At 45.8% G+C, this 21,613-nt stretch overlaps 2 long non-coding RNA genes across 3 annotated transcripts in view; one reads left to right on the forward strand and one right to left on the reverse strand.

Moving 5' to 3' along the window:
- LOC138842042 (uncharacterized) overlaps window positions 1-16,150 on the forward strand; it is a 147,106-nt gene extending 130,956 nt beyond the window's left edge. Inside the window, exon 3 of the long non-coding RNA XR_011376567.1 lies at window positions 16,046-16,150. This is a non-coding gene — a long non-coding RNA (uncharacterized lncRNA). The remainder of the gene's footprint in view (window positions 1-16,045) is intronic.
- Window positions 4,353-20,253, reverse strand: LOC138842041 (uncharacterized). Of its 2 annotated transcripts, none has more exons than XR_011376565.1 (4): window positions 19,933-20,253; window positions 17,561-19,305; window positions 14,249-14,332; window positions 4,353-6,911 (listed from the first exon to the last, which is right to left on the reverse strand). It is a non-coding gene; the product is annotated as an uncharacterized lncRNA (long non-coding RNA). The 2 variants fall into 2 exon arrangements; XR_011376566.1 differs by lacking the exon at window positions 4,353-6,911 and adding an exon at window positions 13,185-13,397.
- Window positions 20,254-21,613: the final 1,360 nt, after the last annotated feature.

The raw sequence follows: 21,613 nt of genomic DNA on the forward strand, positions 1-21,613 counted from the left end.
TTTACCTCTGTGCTATGGAAATCAAGGGGAGACCGTGAATTTCTACTCCCATCTGGACGTAGAAAAATAGCCCTGGCCCCTTCTTTGCCAGAGTAATGGCAAAGAAAGCCATACAATGAACAGACAATTAACATAAAATGCAGATTCTCAGAACATCATACTAAATACCCAAGACTCAATAGAAATTGGCACATCATACAAGAAACAGAAGTGTCTCAACTCCAGGGCAAGGAAAAAAGAAGACAAATCATGCATGTCAACATCAATGAGTGGAAATGTCCAGTTGGTTTGCACATTGGAAAATTTGGTCCTTCCAAACAGACAAGGTTTTCTAGGAAGCATTAAAGAAGATTTGTACAACTGCTATGGAAACTAGTATGGAGGTTCCTCAAAAAACTAAAAAAAAAAATAGACCTACATTATAACACTGCTGTACCACTCTTGGGTTTCTATCTTAAGATGAGAAAATAAATACACAAGAGAAATACCTGTGAATAAGCATCCTCAGAGTTCATAAAAAAAAGACGATTTGGACAAATGAAAATTTATTAGACCCTCCACAGCATGTGGAACGCGACACATTCTGTCATGACGGACGAGGTGATTTTATTTCCACTTTCACAGAAGGGAGGCTTTTGTTCCCCAAGACCAGCTAGTTTCCCCAAAGCCACACAGCCACCACAGCAGGGACCAAGGATCTAAGTTAAGATTCTAATTCCAAAGTTTCTTCCCACAAGGGCTGGAAAATATGTCTTAGAAAATTTTCTGACAATAATTTTAGCTTCAGAGGAAAAGACGAGACACTGTTTTGTCTGACCTTTCCAATTATCTGACAAGCCCAGTGTTAATCAGCTGAGTCAGAATTGATGACCCCAGGATGGCTGCAGCCCCAAACCAACTCCTGATGAAATGATAAAATGAGACTGTGAGGCTAATTAACAAATCTGAAAACATTATGGCGCGTTCCAATGATGCCTTCGCTCCTGGGCCCATCCCACACCTTTCCCAAATAAGAAAGCAACTAATTTGCTAAAACCCTTGCTTCTGAGAAGCAGCTGTGAGAGTCACTGACATATATGATTAGCATAAAATTAATTCCTATTGGGGAAGCATTATTACCATGCCTAATGAGCTTCAGGAAGTGAATAGTCAAGTGTGAGGGATGGCAGACACTAGTCTTTTAATTCCAGGCGAAATGTGCGTGGGATTAAGTTTCCTGCATTAAGATCATATGTTGATGGCATTTTCTGAGACCATTTGGGCAGCAAGAAGAAAATAGCACCGACAGGATGGCTTCTAAACAGTTGGAATTGATTTCCCATGGTTTTAGAGACTAAAAAGTCCATCATCAGGACACTGGCAGATTCTGTGTCTGATGAGGTCCCTGTTTTCTTGAGCCCAAACTTCATGTCTTCTCTTCTTCTTTTCTTTTCTTTTTAACTTGGGGTATTTTTTATGATTTTTTTAAAAGAGCAAGTTAAGATGGCTTTTCACTCCAATGCAATTTCTGATTATTTCAATGATTACTCAAAATATCTTAAATTTTCTAATTACATCAGGAAAATACTATCCAAAGTCATTTTTTTTTCCTTTAAAATTACATAGACTGGGGCCCAGACCCAGAGTTCAGGCCCTATGACTGACAAAAAAAAATACCTAGACTGCAACGATTAACTAGTTGTCGTCTTCACCAGATTAAAGTATGCCTACGTAACTTGGAGAAGCTTTATTTCTAGCTGAGTCTGGGTGAGATGGACAAGTGAGTGAAGGAAGATGGAGAAGATCTGTCTTTAGATTAAGCACCATCTGACTAGAGAAAGGAAGACGAGTTCTGTCTCTCCCAAGATGGGACATTCTTCTTCTCTTGCTCCTAGAAATTAAGCCTTGACATTCTCTTTAGAACTCCCAGACTTGCACCGCAGGCCTCTTGGCTTTATAGCACTTGAGTCTTGGAGTATACACATACAAGAGCTGAGGGATAGTGTCCAGGCCCAGAGTTCAAGCCCCACGCCCCCTCCCCCCCAAAAAAGAATCCAATTACATGTGGAGCAAATGGCAGCTGCCCTGGAAGAAGTGGGTTTTCTCCATGATCAAGACTTAGAAAAATTAATGACAGTAAAAAATGTTTTTTTTTCTGGTATACTTCCACATTTTCATTTCAGGCAAAATTCTTTGTAGGAGACAGGACAGTTAGATTTTTAAGTGAATGTCCTTTGACTGAGCTAAATGTATAATTTGTTTTTTTTTCCCAAGTGGTAGTATTGATATTTGAACTCAGGGCCTCAGGCTTGACAGATAGACTCTCTCTTCAATTTTCCATCGAAAATGATCATTTTAAATTGTACTTTTAAAAGGTAAAGGAAAATTGAGTCTACTCTAGCTGTGTATGAGAATCATAAGTTCTAATCACATAATAATCCCCATACCTCTTACTGGTAGGTAAATAGTTCATAGAGATACTATGTATGTAGGGTTAAAAAATCATACCATGTATAGAAATATAAAATTTGTCATTCCCACTTAAGAATGTAATCGTTCCTTGTTCTAAAAGTACTTTAGCAACGTTAGCAAGTTCTTTTGCTTTTACAGGCTCACATTGTACCAGTGTTTACTTGACAATTGTCTGAATGTTGCATTTTATCCTTGTTTCTCATTTTTACTTTTATAAACACTGACATGATGGTGTGCTGCTGCTTTTGCATTTCAACTTACTGCAATTGCTTTGCTAAAAGTGGAATTTCTTGGTCAAAGCAGATTTTGGATAAGTTTTAGGCCCTCCCCCCCAGTAAAAACTGCTAAATGATATTAACTGTGATTCTAGGATTACATGTAGGTAAAACATTCTTTAAACTGAGGGAAAAAGAAGTATATGTTCAGAAAAACTAAAATTAACACAATCATTGTCTTCCAAGACACATTAAGCAATAGCAAAACATTTTCTCAAAGGAGAGAACTGTTTTAGAGAAAAATAGAGAACTGTAAGTCAGAGAAAGTAGAGAAAAGGGGAAATGGAAATATCTGGATGAATCAGAATGAACAGTCTGTATACAGCAAGAAGGATTTTAAATTAATAAAGAATAAATAGATTAAAGCCACATAAATCAAGATGAAAGCAAGGTAATAGAATTAAAATCTCCAAAAAGTCTTTCATTATATAATGAGTCCAATACTAGTTTTCATTCCAGTCTAAGGTGCTTGTTGGAATCCCTGAGCAGCCATGAAAGAAAAAGAAAAGAAATAATAATGAAGGAAGTAAGATAGAAGAAACTGGGAAATATTTTTTAAAGGCTTTGCCTCAAAAGTTTGCCAGAAAAGATATAAAGGAACATGGAACCAATGAGACAAGTAATAGAGAATGGAGGAAACTCCCCAGAGAGAGGGAAAGGGAAGAGGAAAGAAGGTGAATGATTTTGTGATATGTTGCAAGTACCTGTGAAAGCAGCCTTGGGAAATTCAATGAGAACTATTGATCAGTGGAGGTTGTGGGTACTAGAGGGAGAGACTGGGCTGGCAGGGAAAATGAAAGAGCTTGAATATTTGTTGAAATAGATGATCTGTAATTATGAGAAAAATGAAACAAAAAGTCTAGAAAAAATAGAACCTCCCATGGATCGGCACATGTGTCCATTGTCAATGGGCTGAATAGTTCAATCTAACTAAAAAGAAATAAGACAAGGAAATATTTTAGGTATCAGGACACAAAAGAATTGAGTAATTCAAATACAAATGCAAAGGAAATTGGCGCGTGTCGGTGAGGCAAATAGATTTAAGTAAGGGACAGTTCTGGAGGTGATGAGCCATTTCATTAAGATAGAAGATCAGCCCAGCAGCGTACGAGCAGAACACTTCTCAATGTGAATGCAGCCAGTGACATAGTGTCAAAAACAAGATGTGACATAGATTGAAAAAAAGAAATAATTCATAACCATATTAACTGATTTTAACACATTCTCAGTAAGCAGTGAAACAAGCACACAAAACCCAAATCATTTCAAGTATCTGAAATTGAACAATATGATTTAACCATTATACAGCTATTGTCAGAACTCACATTGTTTTTTAAGAGTATGTGGAATACTTATCAGAATTAACCATATGCTGAGCCATGAATCAAATCTCGTAAGAACTCCATTTATTAAAACTATACAATGAAGGAAAGTCAGAAATCAGCGAGAAGCGTTTATTAGAAGAACCACCAAATGTTTATAAATGTGACGATAAACATCTCAACTACGAACAAAGATGGAATTCTAATGGAAATTTTCAAGTGTTTTAACTGTATAGCAGTGAAAAATATGACACATTACATGTGTGGAAGGCAGTCAAATCCACACTTGAAAGAATAAGTTCACATATCAGGAAGGGTGACGAGCTAAAAATGAATCATCTGACGATATTCTTGATTTGTACTCCTCACAGGAAGTAAAAGAAAAATACAGAGCCACGTGAGACCTTGGGGGAGAGGGAAATGATGACAAAAGACAGAACTTGATCAAACCAACCACATGAGAACTGGGAGTCAATTTCATGATAGATCGCATTGCATGGTGACCATGCTTAATATAAATGCACCGTGTACTTCAAAATTGCTAAAACAACAGATATTTAGTGTTCTCACCATAGAAGCGCTAAGTTGATGGTGTGACGAATATGCTGATCAAAGGAAAAAAAAGAATACTCCACAATGCTCCAAGGACTTCAACTCCAAACCATGTAATGATGTAGGGATCACTAACAGATATGAGCAGGTAGTTGAAATTGCAAATGCAGAATTCACCAATAAATGAGAAACAACTGTGATAAGTTCTGTCTGGAAGACAGAATTGGAAAATACTGTATTGAGTGAAATCAGGCAGGCAGAGAGACACAAATCACATGTTCTTACTTATACATGAATTCTAAAACAACAGAACTCAAGGAGAGATGGATGGGTGGTTCACATTTCTGGGGAGGTGGGGGGGAGGGAACAGGAATAAGATGGCCAGTCAAGAATTAGCTTCCGTTTTATTGCACAGTATGGTAAACATCAGAGTAAATAATAATCTAGTGAACATTTCAAAACCACTAAGATGAAATTTCATATATTCACATCACGTTGATTGCCTTGATTTCATTATTTCACACTGTCTCATAAATCATAATGCCAGTCTTTTACCCCACCCATATAGACAGTGAGGGTCTGTTGATTGACAAGAAAATTAAAAACCTAAACTTTTAAAAGAAAGGAGATCATACTCATATTTGTGTGGAGGAATATTAGATCTTATCCGCAGGAAGCTGAGGAAGAGCTGAGGAACAAAGAAGATGGGGACCCAGGGTTCCATGACAGAAAGAAAGCTGGATGGCATCGCGGCGGGAGATGGGTCAGGAGAATGGACGTGTGAAGGCTGGAAGCGGAATCTCACCCCTGCCCTGTGCACACTGAGCTGGAACGTGATGGAAGAGTAAGGAAGGGAAGTGTCCTAGACAGATGTGGGAGAGTCTCCACTGTAATTGGGGGACCCTCTCAGAGACATAGACTGAAACTTGGTTCAGTCAGGTCATTGAAGGAAGAGCGTCAATGCTGAGAGCTGGTGGCCCACATTGTAATCCTGGGAACTCTGGAGACTGACATCTGAGGATCATGGTTCAAAGCTAGCCTGGGCAGGGAAGCCTATGAGATTCTTACCTCCAAAAAGCCAGAAATGGAGCTGTGGCTCAAGTGGTAGAGTGCTAGCCTTGAGCAAAAAAAGCTCAAGGACAATGCCCAGGCTCTGAGTTCAATATCCAGGACACACACACACACACACACACACACACACACACACACACACACACACACACACACACACACACACACACACACACACACACACACACACACACACACACACACACAGAATTAAAGCTAGGGGTTGGGCTCATGCCTATAATCCCAGATAGTCAGGAGGCTGAGATCTGAGGATCAAGGTTCTGAGCCAAGCCTGGGTGGACAAATCCATGCTATTGTTATCTTCAACTAACTGGCAAAAAGGTAGAAGTGGAAAGGTAGCTCAACTGGTAGAGCACCAGCCAAGAGGAAAACACCAAGCGAGAGCCTGCTAGTAGCTTTGTCACTGAAAGCCTTTATATACCAGACAGCAAGCTCAAGCGATGCAGGAAATTTCTCCTAGCCCTCTGAACCTAGTGCATTGAGATTCATCAGCTTTAGCTGTCATGGTTACTGGACCAAAGTTAAAAAAAATGGAGACAGATCAGAAAAGCCTCGTGTTCACTACACGGATAGTATATCTTTCGTAATGAAACAATCGAAAGAGAGAAAATAGAGTTTACTGGGATGGATTTTCCCACCAATCACCTCTGTCCCCAGGTCTGAGCAAGACCTCTGAACTGTTGTTTCTCACAGAAGAAATGAAGTGTCCGGTTCTCGCTGTGGTTCACTGAGACCACCAGCAGAAGAATGTTTCCAGCCAAACTGTCCCCCACCTCAGCACAGACTGAAGCCTCAATGGGTCCCGGCATCCTTTCTCTGGTCCTCTGGGGCCTCCAGGCTGCAGTGTGACCCAGGCTGCTGGGGACAGTGGGCGGTGGGATGTCTCAAGATGTCAAAGCAGTAGCTGGGTATAGCCATTAGTTCCTGAATCATGCATCTCCTGATTCCAATGTAAATCCATTGTTCAGGTTAAGAAGGGAAAGAGTCCCTTTTGTATGGCTCAAAACCCATAGGATATTAGTTGTATGAGTTTCTTGGTGGTTGGATTCAATCTCCCAAATGTTTTTCTCTTGTACCAAAATCTATCTCAAGATAAGAGTCCCCTCTTCCATCATCCATCCAGCCAGTGATAGCCGAATATGCCACAGGTTCAGCAATCTCTGGGATTTTCTAAAAAAAAATTGACATCCATATTCTGGGCAGTTTTCAGAACTGGAAGCTGCAAAAAAAAATAATAACCCATCCTGAATGTACAGAAAGAATAATATCAGATTTTAATTGAATTGCTGCAATGTACTAGTAAGGCTAGTTAAGCATATAATTAATTATTGTAACTATAGCAACAGGATGAGCTGGAATGATTAGGGTAGGCACCAGGGGTTCGATGAGAGACTCTTAAAAAAGACAAGTGTTGGAGATGGCACAAGATAATTCATTCTCCTTCAGTCATTCTCCAGAGGGCCTCCCGAACTCAAAATAAATCCATTTAATAATTTTATTTTATTTTTTAGATTCCTGCAGCTCTTCTCATCCCAAAGGGTCCTCGGGGTGCTTCTGAAGCCATGAAAGTAAATATAGATGTGGCAGGATGTATTAAGCTAGATTTTCCTAGTGCATAAACCACTCTCCGGTGAATTTTTCTGCACCTTTGGAAGTTCTACCTTCAGGAAAGATGCAATCAGTAATTTATTAAGTGGAATTCCCATCAGCCTTGGGGCCTGAGAACTTGGTGGAGGAAGATGAGGCTCCTGAGATAGTAATGTTATTTATTTATGCCTTGCTTCATTCCAAGAAAAGGATTCGAGCAGCCTGCAAACCCGCACAGTGCAGCCCGCAGAGGAAAGCCTCGGCAGGGGCCATTTCCAGGAAGTAGGAAGCACATAAGTCTACAGGAATGTTGGAGCAAGAAATAACAAAGACAAAGCAGGAAGGAGCTGAAGGTGGGTGAAGATTCAAGCCAACTGCTGAAGAAACATCAGGTGTTTGGGGCCCCAGAAAGAGGTCTTTCCTTAGTCTGTTGGACTCTGTTCTTCCAACCACCTCTCATTTCGCAAATGGATAATAATCACCAGTAAATATATGAAAAAGAAAAAAAAGGCCAAACTAAAAAATCCCTCATGGTCTTATAAAAGATATAAGTTGAATAAACTTTTGAGAACTGTTGATTATTTCCTGTCACATAGGACAGCTTTGGGTTGCTGCATCGGCAATTAATTTACAGAGCCATAAGGATTATTTTGGCTCAGAGCTCTGCAGGCTCCAGGCTAAGGTTGTGTGCTGCCTTTGCCCACAGGGTAGTGGGAGTGATTGAGAGAGCAAACTGCTCACCTCTGCAGCCAGGGAGCAGAGAGAAACCGAGAGACCAGGGCCCAACCGTTCACTGATGGCAAAGGCCCAATGACCTGAGCACCTCCCACTAAGCTCCGCCTCTTAAAGGCCCACAGCACCTTCCAGTGTGGTCAGCCAGGCCGTGAACCTTGGGAGAAACAGTACATAAACTTAAACCCTAACAAGCATTAATAACTGTAACAATAGGTCAAACCAGAAGAAATGGAATCCTGGCAGGTGAAGAGGATACAAATATAATTTCCAGGAGTGAAATGATTTGGACATGCCCAACAGCAAAAGAAGAATTTGTGCTTTGCTGTTGTTTTGATACTGGGGCTTGAACTCGGGGCCTTCGACTCTCACTTGGCTTCTTCAGTCAAGGCTGGGCTCTACCTTTGAGCCATACCTCCATTTCTGGCTTTTCTTTGCTGGTTAATTGGAGATAAAAGCCTCAGGGGTTTTACTGCGTTTGCTGGCTTCCAATAACAAGAGTAGCTAGGAGTACCAGTGCCTGACTCATTTGTGTGCTTTTAAATGGGTAGTGAAGATCTCCTGTCATTATTGTATCTAGACGCTGCCAGATATCTTAAAATGAAGGACCAACTTCATTTTTACAAGTCCATATTTACAATATGCTAAAGACATATTCTTTGTAGGTCTTCATAGGTAGTCAACAGGCAAACAAAACACAAGGAAGATGACAGTTTTTGTAGTTTTAGTCCATCATATTCTTATGTTTTCCTCTATTATTTCACACCTTCACCCCTGGCGTCTGAAGTTATTAAAGAGCTCTAGAGTTCTGCAAATATCCACTTAACCAGCATTTCTCAAATATCTGCAGCATATTGAAAATAGTAGAACATATAAAAATATGAAGCATAATTTTTCCCACTGAAGAATATGTATTTTCTTTCAAGAAAAATGGGAAAAAAGAAAAAGTAGTAAAACCTATATGTAAAAGACAGGTCATTTATCTCATATTTCAACTATTTAGAATATGGCCAAAAACAGTAAATTCAAAAAAGAAATTGGCTGGTCACTGGTGGTTCACACCTGTAACCTTAGCTACTCAGGAGGCTGAGATCTGAGGATCCAGGTTTGAAGCCAGCCAGGGTAGCAAAGTCCTTGAGACTCTTAACTCCAATTAACTACCAGAAAACTGAAAGTGGCTCTGTGGTAGAGTGCTAGCCTTGAGCACAAAGAGGCTAAGGAATAGTGCCCAGGCCCTGAGTTCAAGCCCCACAACTAACAAAAAATAATGTACTCAATTTGGTTTATTCTATTTACAGAGGCAAGAACATGTCAAATAAAATTCTAAAGGTTTCTATTGATCTTTTTTGCAAATTTGAAATGAAAATAGGAAGATTGCTTTTAAACTGGAGTTGTTTTTTCTAATGGAGCTCCTCATTCTGACGTGACCATCAGGTCCTGCCTACTAGTATAAATCAGAGGTAAACAGTGGGGTTTAGGCTAATGGCACTCTCTTGAGACTTGGCTACGTGCTGTCTTGCAAGGTGCCTGTCGAAAAGATTTCAAAAGCACTGTGCTCTTGTCCACAATGGCTGAATCATTAAACCAGGCTGCTCTTCACCCAGTGTAGGGCCACTATGTCCACAGAAGGCTGTATGCACACAGAATGACCTTTGAACAGCTTTAGAGATGCTGGGAGTCAGATTTGATTCCTGTGATTGATAATGACCTTTGTGAGCAACTGTTCAGCCAGTGGATGCTGGTAGCTCTATGAATCCAGGCTCCTTTTTGTTCCAATGGTGGATGGCCTCTCTCATGTACAGGTTTGGCGATTTTTTTTATACTGGTGATCTCCAGCCAAGAGAAGGAATCTCCATTCAGACACCACAGTTAATTTGAATCCTGTACTTTGAAATACTTTTTCCCATGGAAGATGACTTTCTACATGTGTTAAGAGTTATCAAGTTCCACCTACCAAGATTAGAAAACGCAGGCTGAAAATTCTGATGATCATCTGCTATCATCATTGATATAATATTACCTCTTTTGTGTGTGTGTGTGTGTGGCCTGCATTTTCTTTCTCCTGTAGCCCCTTTACCACTCTAGAGGTTAGAAATATACCTCATTTCTTTTAAGGCTGCTATGGCATTTGCATTGTTTAGGCATGCTTTTATTTTTCCTTTCAGGACAAAGGTTTGAATGAACTCAAGCCCTCATGCCTGTTTGACTGATGCTCTACCATTTGAGTCATGCATGCCTCCAACCTCACTTTCTGCGAATCATTTTGGAGGCTTTTCTGCATGGGCTGACTTTAAACCACAGTCGGCCCCATCTCAGCCTCCTGAGGAGCCGGGATTGCAGGTGTGAGCCACCAGTCCCTAGTTGGTCAGGTTTGGGGCTTTTAATCTGTCTTGTTTGACAATATATTCATGTGCTCCTTGTCTCGTTAATAACTGGCCTGCACTGGTTGGATTTCTGCAACTTCATTTCCACCTGCCAGTGAGATAAATAAACGCTCTCATTTAAGTTAATAACCCAACTCGGCGTTGTGGTTCTATTGGAAGAAAACCAGCACTGCAGGGCCCTTGGTGAGCTGGATGCACGGAACCGCCCTGCGGGTCACAGCGTGCATCTTTGGCTGTTTGCATTTTCCAGGCAGGTATTCCAGTGTTCCGGGCATAATGTGCTTTGACTTCCTGGCCCTGGGCCAACCAAAAGGATGAGTGGCAAAGCACCACCTGAAACTTCCTGTCTCACAGACGCAAACAAACAGAGAGCTACCGGGGCCATTTCCAGCTGGAATCAACGCGCCATAGGTTAGGATGCTGATCTGAATGGCAAATTGAAGCAGGCCTCTGTGTGGCTTCTTGAAATAGCTGAATAACCAGTTTTCTGTTTTGCAGGCCACGCGTCCCGGGGGGGATGTTGGCAAAGGGGGAAGAAATGGAATGAAAAGGGTGATTGGGGCTAAATGTGTTGTGGAATGGCCATTTCCCCGCCCCTTGCTTCTGAACAGCTAGCCGCTCTGCAATGGGACCTCTGCCTTCATAATGTCTGCTCAGTGTTGGATAAACATTTCAAAGGATCTCCACCTCTGTATGGAAGCACGTGTGTATCTATGAAGTGCCTGCCCCACTGTGTGTCCGTGGAGATCAGAACAAGCCATTCTGGTTTGGAAATGTCTTCAATGCTGTGCCCTGGAATGTTTTCTGGGAGAAAGAAACACAGGCACTGTGGAAGAACAGAGGCAGGACATCAGCAAGATGTGAGGAAGAGGGCTGAAATACTTTGGGAAGCGAGAATGGCATGTGCAAAGGCCCTGAGGCATTGAATTCCATTTATCACTGAATCATTCTTTAGGTGCATAATTGAGAGTAGGCTATGAGCATAATGATTATATTTGCATGGAGTATCTTGGGTGCTTGACCACAGACCCTGAAGGGAAGGAGAAAACTGGATGGATCCAAACAAGGAAAACACTTGAACATCCTTTGGTGTTCGGGGTGAAGAATTCATTGGTGGGGTGGCACGTGAGATTGGATACTGTTGGGAAGCTGTCGCAGTGGTTCGAGCATTGAAAGCTGCTTTGAGAGAAAAGTATTGGAGGAGAGAGAGAGAGAAAGAGAGAGAGAGACAGAGACAGAGACAGAGAGACAGAGACAGAGACAGAGAGACAGAAACAGAGACAGAGACAGAGAGACAGAGACAGAGAGACAGAGACGGAGACAGAGAGACAGAGACAGAGACAGACAGACAGAGAGACAGAGACAGAGACAGAGAGACAGAGACAGAGACAGAGAGACAGAGACAGAGACAGAGACAGAGACAGAGAGGCGAGTAGAACTGAGAGAAGTAAAGGAAGAGCTTGTACCGGTGACTTGCTGGCAGGGTATTGACTTCAGGGCTGAAGAAGCAAAGGCACCATGCATTTGCCAGTGAAAACCGAGTGGAGAATCAGTGAGAGGAGAGAGCTCCATTTTCACAGCAGCAGAGCTGTCTATTCCTGACCAGATTCCAGCGAACCAGATAGATGTATGACAGCCAAGTTTCTCCTTGGGCAGGGAAGACTTAGACACTAGAGACACTCACCAGGCTAGTGCGAGTTTGGCACTAGGACTGAGTTTTGCATGCTCTGGAGCGGATTACCTTTAGGTGACCTGGGGACAGCTACATCCCTTCAACTCTTTGCCCTCCTCTGTGGAAGGAAGGAGGTGGCCCAGGGCATTGTGGGTAGAGCTCCTCCACTCAGCTGCAGGTGATGAACACCTACTCTGCAGATGGCCCAGGGCATTGTGGGTAGAGCTCCTCCACTCAGCTGCAGGTGATGAACACCTACTCTGCAGATGGCCCAGGGCATTGTGGGTAGAGCTCCGTCACGCACTCAGCTGCAGGTGATGAACACCTGCTCTGCAGATGGCCCAGGGCATTGTGGGTAGAGCTCCGTCACGCACTCAGCTGCAGGTGATGAACTCCTGCTCTGCAGATGGCCTAATGCATTGTGGGTAGAGCTCCTCCACTCACTCAGCTGCAGGTGATGAACACCTGCTCTGCAGACTGCCCAGGGCATTGTGGGTAGAGCTCCGTCACGCACTCAGCTGCAGGTGATGAACACCTGCTCTGCAGACTGCCCAGGGCATTGTGGGTAGAGCTCCTCCACTCACTCAGCTGCAGGTGATGAACTCCTGCTCTGCAGATGGCCCAGGGCATTGTGGGTAGAGCTCCTCCACTCAGCTGCAGGTGATGAACTCCTGCTCTGCAGATGGCCCAGGGCATTGTGGGTAGAGCTCCTCCACTCAGCTGCAGGTGATGAACTCCTGCTCTGCAGACTGCCCAGGGCATTGTGGGTAGAGCTCCGTCAGGCACTCAGCTGCAGGTGATGAACTCCTGTCCTGTAGTGCTGCCCTGCAGCTGGGGAATTCCTGCTCCCAGTGTGCTCACATCTGGGGCAGGGACTCAGAGCAGCAGACCCAAGCCAGTGGAGAGAGAGGACAGATGGGATGGGGTGGTGGTGAAGGAAGGCGGGTGCTGAGCATTGGGGAAGTGAGTGCTCCTCAGTAAAGGTCCTCCGCAGGGACGTCGGGTCCAACGCTGTTGCAGAGACCAGGGTCTCCTGGACCCAGAGTCCCTGTCCCACAGGGGCAAGGAAAGAACGCATCCTGTGTCACCTGGGACAGTGGACCTGGGTTAAGGAAGCGTCAGGAGCCAAGGCCCCGCGGTAGGGAGGTGCTCCACTATCCTCGTGGATAGAAAGGAGGAAGGGCAGTGTGGTGGGCACAGAGGGACAGGGGGAGAGTGTGTGTGGTGTGTGTGTGTGTGGTGGGGGGAGTGGCGGGCAGAAGTGGTGGACAGATGCTCCAGGATTGTCCAGTAAACTGGCAGCATGCTTCAAAGGAGTGCAGTGCGCCGCCTAGGGGAGGGAAGAGGAATAGCAAGGAATCTTGGGAGCTCTGAGGCTCTGAGAAGACAATGAACCCACCCCCAAACACAGCAAGGCCCAGACACACAAGTCCCCCCTCTTTCCCGGCCAGGTCTCCAACGAATTCCAGGCTCAGAGGCCAGGGCCTGGGAGAGTGCGTGCTCACAGAGACAATGACTGGCCAGTACCACGTCTGCTTTAACCCTAGCCCCGGGGGCGGGGGGTGGGATGGGGTGGGCTCTGGACTCAGGTGCTGCTTACAGGGTAAGCCTGGGAGCTCCAGCAGGGAGCTGCAGCCAGGCTCACGTACACTGGTGAGATAAGGCACAGAGCAAGCCAAGGGCACTGTCATGGTTGTTGGTTAACTGCACCTGCCAGAGCCAAGGCGGGAGGTCAAACATTAACCAGATCAAGGAGAAAGGGTAGAGGCAAGGCTGTGAGTAGCACACCTTGGGCCTGGCTGCTTTGAGAGAGCTTCTTTTTTAAGAAACAGTTTGACAAGCCAGGCACCAGTGGTTCGTGCCTATAACCCTACCCTCAGGAAACTGAGATCTGAGGACTGAGGTTTGAAGTCAGTCCCGGCAGGAAAGTCTGGGAGACTCTTATGTCTGATTAACCACTACCCCCAAAAAAGTAAAAGTAGAGCTGTGGCTCTGGCCTTGAACCAAAAAAAAAAAAAAACTTCAGGGAGAGTGTCCAGGCCCTGAGTTCAAGCCCCCATGTGAGCACACACACACACACACACACACACACTCACACACACACACACACTCAGCAGGCAGCAGCAGCAGGTCTGGAACAAGCGCCTGAGGAGAGCTGTAGTGGTCTGGAATATAACTCACGAATATCTGGATCATTCGCAGAAGAGACACGAGTTCATGGTAGGAGAATTCCAGAAGGCAGGGCTGTAGGGGAAGGCCCAGGGGCTATAGGAAGACAAAGAGACCCCCACTTACAAAGATGGATTTATCAGTCACGGCACTGGATGGTTAAAGACCCCCAAATTCTTACTGTGCGCCCATTCCTTTGAAGATGATGATTCTCTGGGTTTTCTTTGTGTGTGACAGAAGGGGACATGCTCTAGGGACTGGAAGCACGTGTGTGTGTGTGTGTGTGTGTGCGTGCACACGCCTGCGCGCGTGACAGTGGCCTCTTCTACCCAGAGAGAGGATGGAGTACTTGAGCCTTGAGAGAGCTTCCAGGGGACCAGCCCCTCTCTGTACCCCAGCCCAACCACCCAGTGTCATAAATCTGTGAAGGAAGGGCAGCATTCTATTTTTTTTTTTTTTTTGTCGGTCGTGGGGCTTGAACTCTGGGCCTGGGCGCTGTGTCTGCGCTCTTCAGCTCAAGGTGAGCGCTCTACCGCTTGAGCCACAGCACTACTTCTGGTTTTCTAGTGGTTTATCAGAGATAAGAGTCTCACAGCCTTTCCTGCCCAGGCTGACTTTGAACCATGATCCTTAGCTCTCAGCCTCCTGAGTAGCTAGGATGACAGGTGTGAGCCTCCGGCGCCCAGCTAGGCATTCTTTAAGAAAGAAATGGAAAGGGAAAAGGTCATCTGTTGAGAATTTAACATTTGCTCAGGTAAAATGGGCTGACTAGGAGATAACGGCTTCTATGAAAATGGCAGCTGAGTGGGAAAACAGCCACCTGGACTGGAGGAGAGCAAACAGAACCTGTGATAGGAACGGGGCAAACACCGAGTCATCTGGGAAAGCCAGAGGTGAAAGCCACCGGCCTCAGGTGCAAAGATACTGTGGAGAGAGACCAGAGGAGAATGGCGTGAAGCCGAGAGGGATGACCCAGAAAAAATCGGGAAGGAATTTCTTCACACATGCTTTAGACTCACAACAGAGTGATTCAGTAAGAACGAAAATTCAGCTTGGCTCAAGCTGAAATGACAGAGACAGTTGAATTGGAAGAGAACTTTTGAACTTAAATCCCAGGGTAAGAGGCAAAACAAAGTCATTATTGAACTCAAATCGTTACTCTTACTATCAAAGTACTTACTGGGGATGGAACTGGGGGCCACATGACCACCCCCCCTCCCTCCAGCCCATTCTGCTTTTAGTTCATTTTCAGAGAGGATCTAACTCTGCCTGGGTTCGTTTTTTGTTTTTGGGGTTTGGGGTTTTTTTGGGGGGGGGGCCAGTCCTGGGGCTTGAACTCAGGGCCTGGTCACTGTCCCTGAGCTTCTTCTGCTCCAGGCTAGCCCTCTACCACTTGAGCCACGGCACCACTTCCGGCTTTTTCTGTATATGTGGTACTGAGGAGTCGAACCCAGGGCTTTATGCATGCTAGGCAAGCGCTCTACCACTGAGCCCCCTTCCCAGCCCTGCCTGGGTTATTTTTTAATCCACGATCCTCATCTCTCTACTTCCCGAGTAGGTTTGCATATACACTTAACATCCACACGGGAACAGCAGCTTTCTTGATAAACCGCTCCCAAGTAGCAGTGAGCCAGCTCCCTGGCAAGTGGGGAATAGGTAAATAGTTGGGGGGTGGGGGAGGTTCGTCCGCAAAACCTACGGGCACCTGGGGATGAGGAGGCACAAGGGAGGGCAAGGGCGGATCTCAGGGTGCTGTCAGGGAACGAGAAGGCCCCGTGGTGTACACATTCTGTGTGATTTCTCTTCCAGAAGGCACCGAAGAAGACTCCTGGGAGAGGAGGAAGAAGGCCGGTGGCCTGCGTGGAAGGTCACTGTGGAGACGAGGGGTCACTGCGTCTCGTGACTCTGCTCCGGTCTACTGGCCGGTCCACCTGTGGAACCGACTCTGTGCCTCCAAGTTATACGGTGGTGGTGGGGTGGTCATGGCCCCTAATTTGAATCCCAGGATGTGAATAATAAAGGCAAAGGGATAAGAGAGAAGAGAAACGAATACGTCGGTAATAGAGACAGCATGTTGTCCCTGAACCAAAGCAAAAAAGCAGCGGGGCGGGGGTGGAAAATGTGTTCAGGCTGGTCTGTATATAAGCCTAGCTATCTGAGGATCGCAGTTCACAGCCAGCCCAGGCAGGAGAAAATTGGTGAGACTCTTTATCTCCAATGAACCACCAGAAAACCAAAAGTGATTTACAGTGTGGCTCAAAGTGGTACAGCGCTAGCCTTGAGCAAAAAAGCTCAGGGACAGCACCCGGGTCCTGAGTTCAAGCCCCATGACCAACAACAACAAAAAAGAATGTGTTAAATTCTTAGAGCCCAGAAAAATTTCCTGAAGAACAAGGAGCCATACCATAGTTTAAAAACTAACCTGGTAATCTGGCCAGGTGCTGGTGGCTCATGCCTGAGAGTTGAGGCTCATGATTCAAAACCAGACTGAGCACACAAATCTGTGAGCCCCTAATCTCCAAATAATGAGCAAAAAGCCCTATTGGTGATGTGGTTCACATGGTAGAGTGCCAGGCTTGAGCAAAAATGCTGAGCTCAAGCCACGGTACCAGAATGAAATTTTAACAATAAAGGAAAAGAAGGGAAAAATACATTCAACCAGTCTGTACAGAGAACCTGATCCATTTAAATATAAAGCTTCATATGAACAAGTCTAAACAGTGTGGTTACTAATGAAGCTACAAGTACTGCCAACTTCTTTGTGGGTTTAAGTTGCTTTTTAATTTTTATACTGACAGAACTTTATTCTTTGCCCATTGATTTCTTCTAGGGTTTGTTGTTGGGAATACACATATTCCTGCTCCTTTCGAGATTCACTGGAGCCTACTGATAAGTGCACTGTTTACTTTGTTTTTGTTAATTTTGTCTCAGTCCTGAGGCTTGAATTCGGGGTTTAGGCTGTCTCAGAGCTTTTATACTCGAAGCTAGCACACTATACGTTTTCAGTCACAGCTCTAACTTCTAGCTTTTTTGTGGATAAGAGTCTCACAGACTTTCCTGCCCGGGCTGGCTTTGAACCTTGATCTTTATATCTCAGCCTCCTGCATAGCTAGGATTACAGGCAAGCGCCCAGGCGGAGGCCTGTTTTTAGAGAGAGAAAGCCCCGGCAGTTACTCCTATGATACAAGTATGTGTTTTTCTATAATTGTATTTGAAACATCAGATCCTCATACACATGGTAATGGAATTGTATTCAGAGCTCTACCTCCATCAATCTCTGCTCATCTCATTTAATCCTACTGAGAAAAGTTGCAAAGTACTTACCTTACATCTTCCTCCAAATAACTTATTTATCTAGATAAATATTTGATCATCGTATGGAAATGGCTGGATGGAGTCTCATTGATTTCAGAAAGTACTGGGCCCTAGATTTACTGGAAATCCGTGGAGCGGTAAGGCAGGGATTGTATTAGGAAACAAGGGAGTCATTGTGGAGCAGCTGGGAGTGAAGACAGCAATTGATTAAACGTGGAGATGAGCTATCTGAAAAATAACAGCTTTTGGAACCGGAATCCAAATTTCTTTCTGGATTTTTACAAAAACCTCCACAAATGAGCAGTGACCATCCTCCATCCCCACCCCAGGGTGAAGGACAAGAAGGCCCAGAAAGAGTCTGAACACACCAGAGCTGGGCTGCGGCGGCGGTCGGGGACAGAGGAAAAAATGACCAGTGGTTTCCTTGCCTTGCCCTGATTGGACACGGCAGGGCATCTCCTCTGGGAAACAAGCGTTGATTGGTGAGCCCGTGGACAATTCACCTTTGTGGTTCAACTGTAGCATCAGAGATCCACCCATGTACCATCCAGTCACCGAAAGACGTATTCATTGCTTCACCAGTGAGTCCATTAGGGAACGCTGATTGTAACAGCTAATATACTGGAGTCAACATACTGGGGACAAGTCTGGACTTTGAACACATGGGCAGTCACACCAGCCAGATGACACCGGCTCTGATCAGCGGAGCACTTGGCCCACAGTGAACAAGGGCCTGTTACAGCAGCAGGCAAAACATCTATCACTGCACAGGCCCGGCTCCTTCACCCCTGCCCATCACCTATGGGCTCTGCCCATGTTCCTTCGCTCCTCTAGATGCATTTCTTTGACTGTAACATGGAGAAAATGGTCCCCGCTTCATTGCTAGACAGTGGTGAGCGAATAACTCTAGATTCCTGGAGGATGCGGGCATTCTCAAAATGTTAACTAGGATTAGCATGATTGTCATCATCATGGAATCTCCTGTGCCAATTTTTTTATTCTCCATGCAGCCATGAGAAGATGATAAAAAAATAAAGCAAATTTGCTGGTCTTAAGGATGCTCTGACTGGAAAACACCTACCCCTTCCTTACCTGACTCCCTAGCGATGGAGGCTCAGCTAAGGGTGAGGGATAGATGTGACTGCCCAGCAGGAAATGGCGACCTGGACAAGATCTCAAGAGTTTTCCTCAAGGGTTCAAAATGGCAGCATGCTTGGTGACTAATGGGTCTCCTCCCTTTTCTTTTTATGGACGCATTTCCTAGCATGGCTCATGTCTCATAAACTCTCCATGTCACCCATGATCCGGGTGTCTCTTCTGTGCAACATCACTGATGGAGAGGTCCATTCCTATGATGCAGGGAGGTGTAGGCCACAGTCACATGGCCCTGACTGACAGCTACACTGACAAATCAGGTCACTGCTGGCTTCAGGGCGTCAGAGGAAGAATGACTGCTGTGATTGAAACACGTTAGTAAATTGACCATGATTCTCTGCTTCCTGTTGCTGTCTTCATTTCTTTACCCAATGCAGACAAACCTCAGAGCTCTTTTTTTTTTCTTCTTCTTCTTATTGATCTGGTTGTCCTGAATGTAAAACTCTTGGCAAAATCAAAAGGCAAACCAGAAAATCCGATCTCCTTTTGACTGAGTGGTAGGAAGAGAGAAAGAAGCCACAAGGAATCCCACAATAGTTCCCATGAGCACTGAGTAATGGCGTCACGTTGGCTCAGGAGAGGCCTGGTGAGTGAGGGACCTATGAAGACAAGAGGAGGGTAAACACAGGGAAGGGAACAAGTGAAAACCTTCTAGCTGAATTTTCCAGAAGGATGCATCAGGTAGCAATCATCCCACCGCAGAGTGCTGTGGCTCCTTCTTGCTGTATGGAGATACTGCTGCAGGTGCAAATCCCATTAATGCCCCCACGTGCCTGGTGAACTCTCACCCCTGCCCGTCCTGAGTGTGGACAGTCTCTCTGTGTGTCGATTAAGAAGAGGCCCTCTAAGCAGACCATTCTGTCCCCACACACTTGTTGAATAAGCCCCTGTGGGTGAGTCGTGGAAGAATCTGGATTCCTCACAGTTGGTCGGTTAATGAATGCGAAGAGGCATTGTGTGACTCCAGGAGTTTTCTTCCCCGGGGCAGATCATTATTCTAGAATGATCTAGAATGTTCTAGAACCAATGGGTAGCTCTTGCAGTGTGAAGATCCATTGTGAACCTCTGTGTCACCCAGAATGTTCCCACAAGTCCTGCTCTCTGTCACCCCATCTTGTGAATGTGACTGCCCCTCCCTGACCAGGCCCTGACTGGTCCACCCACCCAGCCCCGTGTCCCTTCAAGTGCCTGTTCCCCAAGCCCTCCTGTACCGGGCAGGTGTTTACCTTGATTTAAATCCTGCTTCTCTCTGGAATAGCCCAGGACTGGTATTTCTGGTATGGCTCACCGCCCAGGTGTGTGCTCAGGAGTGATCCTCGCCCAGGAAGCTTTCCTCAGACACCCGGGTTTCCCCCTGGCACCCTGGGCGTCATTCTCCATGGCCACTCATCTGAAGGACTGGGTGGCCACCTGCCAGACGGAAGCGTAGGATCTCCTCGGGCTGGAATCCTGCCTGGCTGCTTCTCAGCACCCAGCACGTACCCCCGGCGGTCGGCCTGCGCCGCTGATCTAGTTTCTGACACCCATGGTAGCTCACTGGGACGCAAGCCGTGTCACCGGCTCTGTCTCTGCAGCTGCATCAGCCCTTGACCTAACCCTGAGGTCAAAGGGCAGGGGCTGGAGCCTTGGCTTCCCCCTCCCTCCCTCCAACCAACCTGGCACCCAGAGCCGGTCCTGAGCATGGCTGCCGAGGACCCGCCTTCTGGCCTTGTGAGGGCCTCTGGCAGATTTCCCACCTCGCACCCGTCCGCTCCCCTGGCAGAGGTTTTTCTGTTGCTCCTCACATGCTCTGTTTATTAGATGGCCTTGGTAAATTGGGGCCTGCCAGGACATTCGATGGGAGCTGGCTGCTGCCCAGCACAAGCTCAGGACCTGTAGAACATTCCAGATGCTCCACTGGACTGTGGTAAATGCCTCCCAGAGACTGTGCCCCGTGAGGGAAGGGCAGCCAGGGGTCCCTCCCTCCCCCCCCTCCTGTCTGATGATGCCCTCCTTCCCTTCTCCATCCGCATGCTTTGGATTGTCTCCCTTCTTTCGGCTTCTTTTCCTCCCAGCTGGCTCTTTCTCTAGCACCTGCTAATCACTCCCTCTCCCCCTCCCTGGACCACTCCTCTACCTCCTCACCCCTTTCCTTAGAGAGGCTGGGGGAGCAGCCCAGGAGGGGCCCAGAGGGACCTCACTAGTGGGGAGCCATAGACCGTTTCTGGGTGTGAACAGCACACCTTGCCCCCTGCCAGCTGGAGGATGCCCAGAGCAGCCAGAAGCCACACCTGCAGCATCTGACCCCACAGCTAACGACCATGCCGGGAAAGGCACACGCTACCCAGCCACACTAAACACACACACACACACCACATAGCATATACACACCACACACTATGCAAACACATGCTACACACACACACACCACATAGCATATACACACCACACACTATGCACACACATTCTACACACACACCACATAGCATATACACACCACACACTATGCAAACACATTCTACACACACACACACACACACACCACATAGCATATACACACCACACACTATGCAAACATACTACACACACACCACATAGCATATACACACCACACACTATGCAAACACATTCTACACACACACACACACACACACACACCACATAGCATATACACACCACACACCATGCAAACATATTCTACACACACACCACATAGCATATACACACCACACACTATGCAAACACATTCTACACACACACACACACATACCACATAGCATATACACACCACACACCATGCAAACATATTCTACACACACACACACCACATAGCATATACACACCACACACTATGCAAACACATTCTACACACACACACACACACACATACCACATAGCATATACACATCACACACTATGCAAACACAT

The sequence above is a fragment of the Dipodomys merriami genome, unplaced genomic scaffold, assembly GCF_024711535.1.
Source record: "Dipodomys merriami isolate MVZ:Mamm:240054 unplaced genomic scaffold, mDipMer1.0.p SCAF_33, whole genome shotgun sequence".
Taxonomy (NCBI): domain Eukaryota; kingdom Metazoa; phylum Chordata; class Mammalia; order Rodentia; family Heteromyidae; genus Dipodomys; species Dipodomys merriami.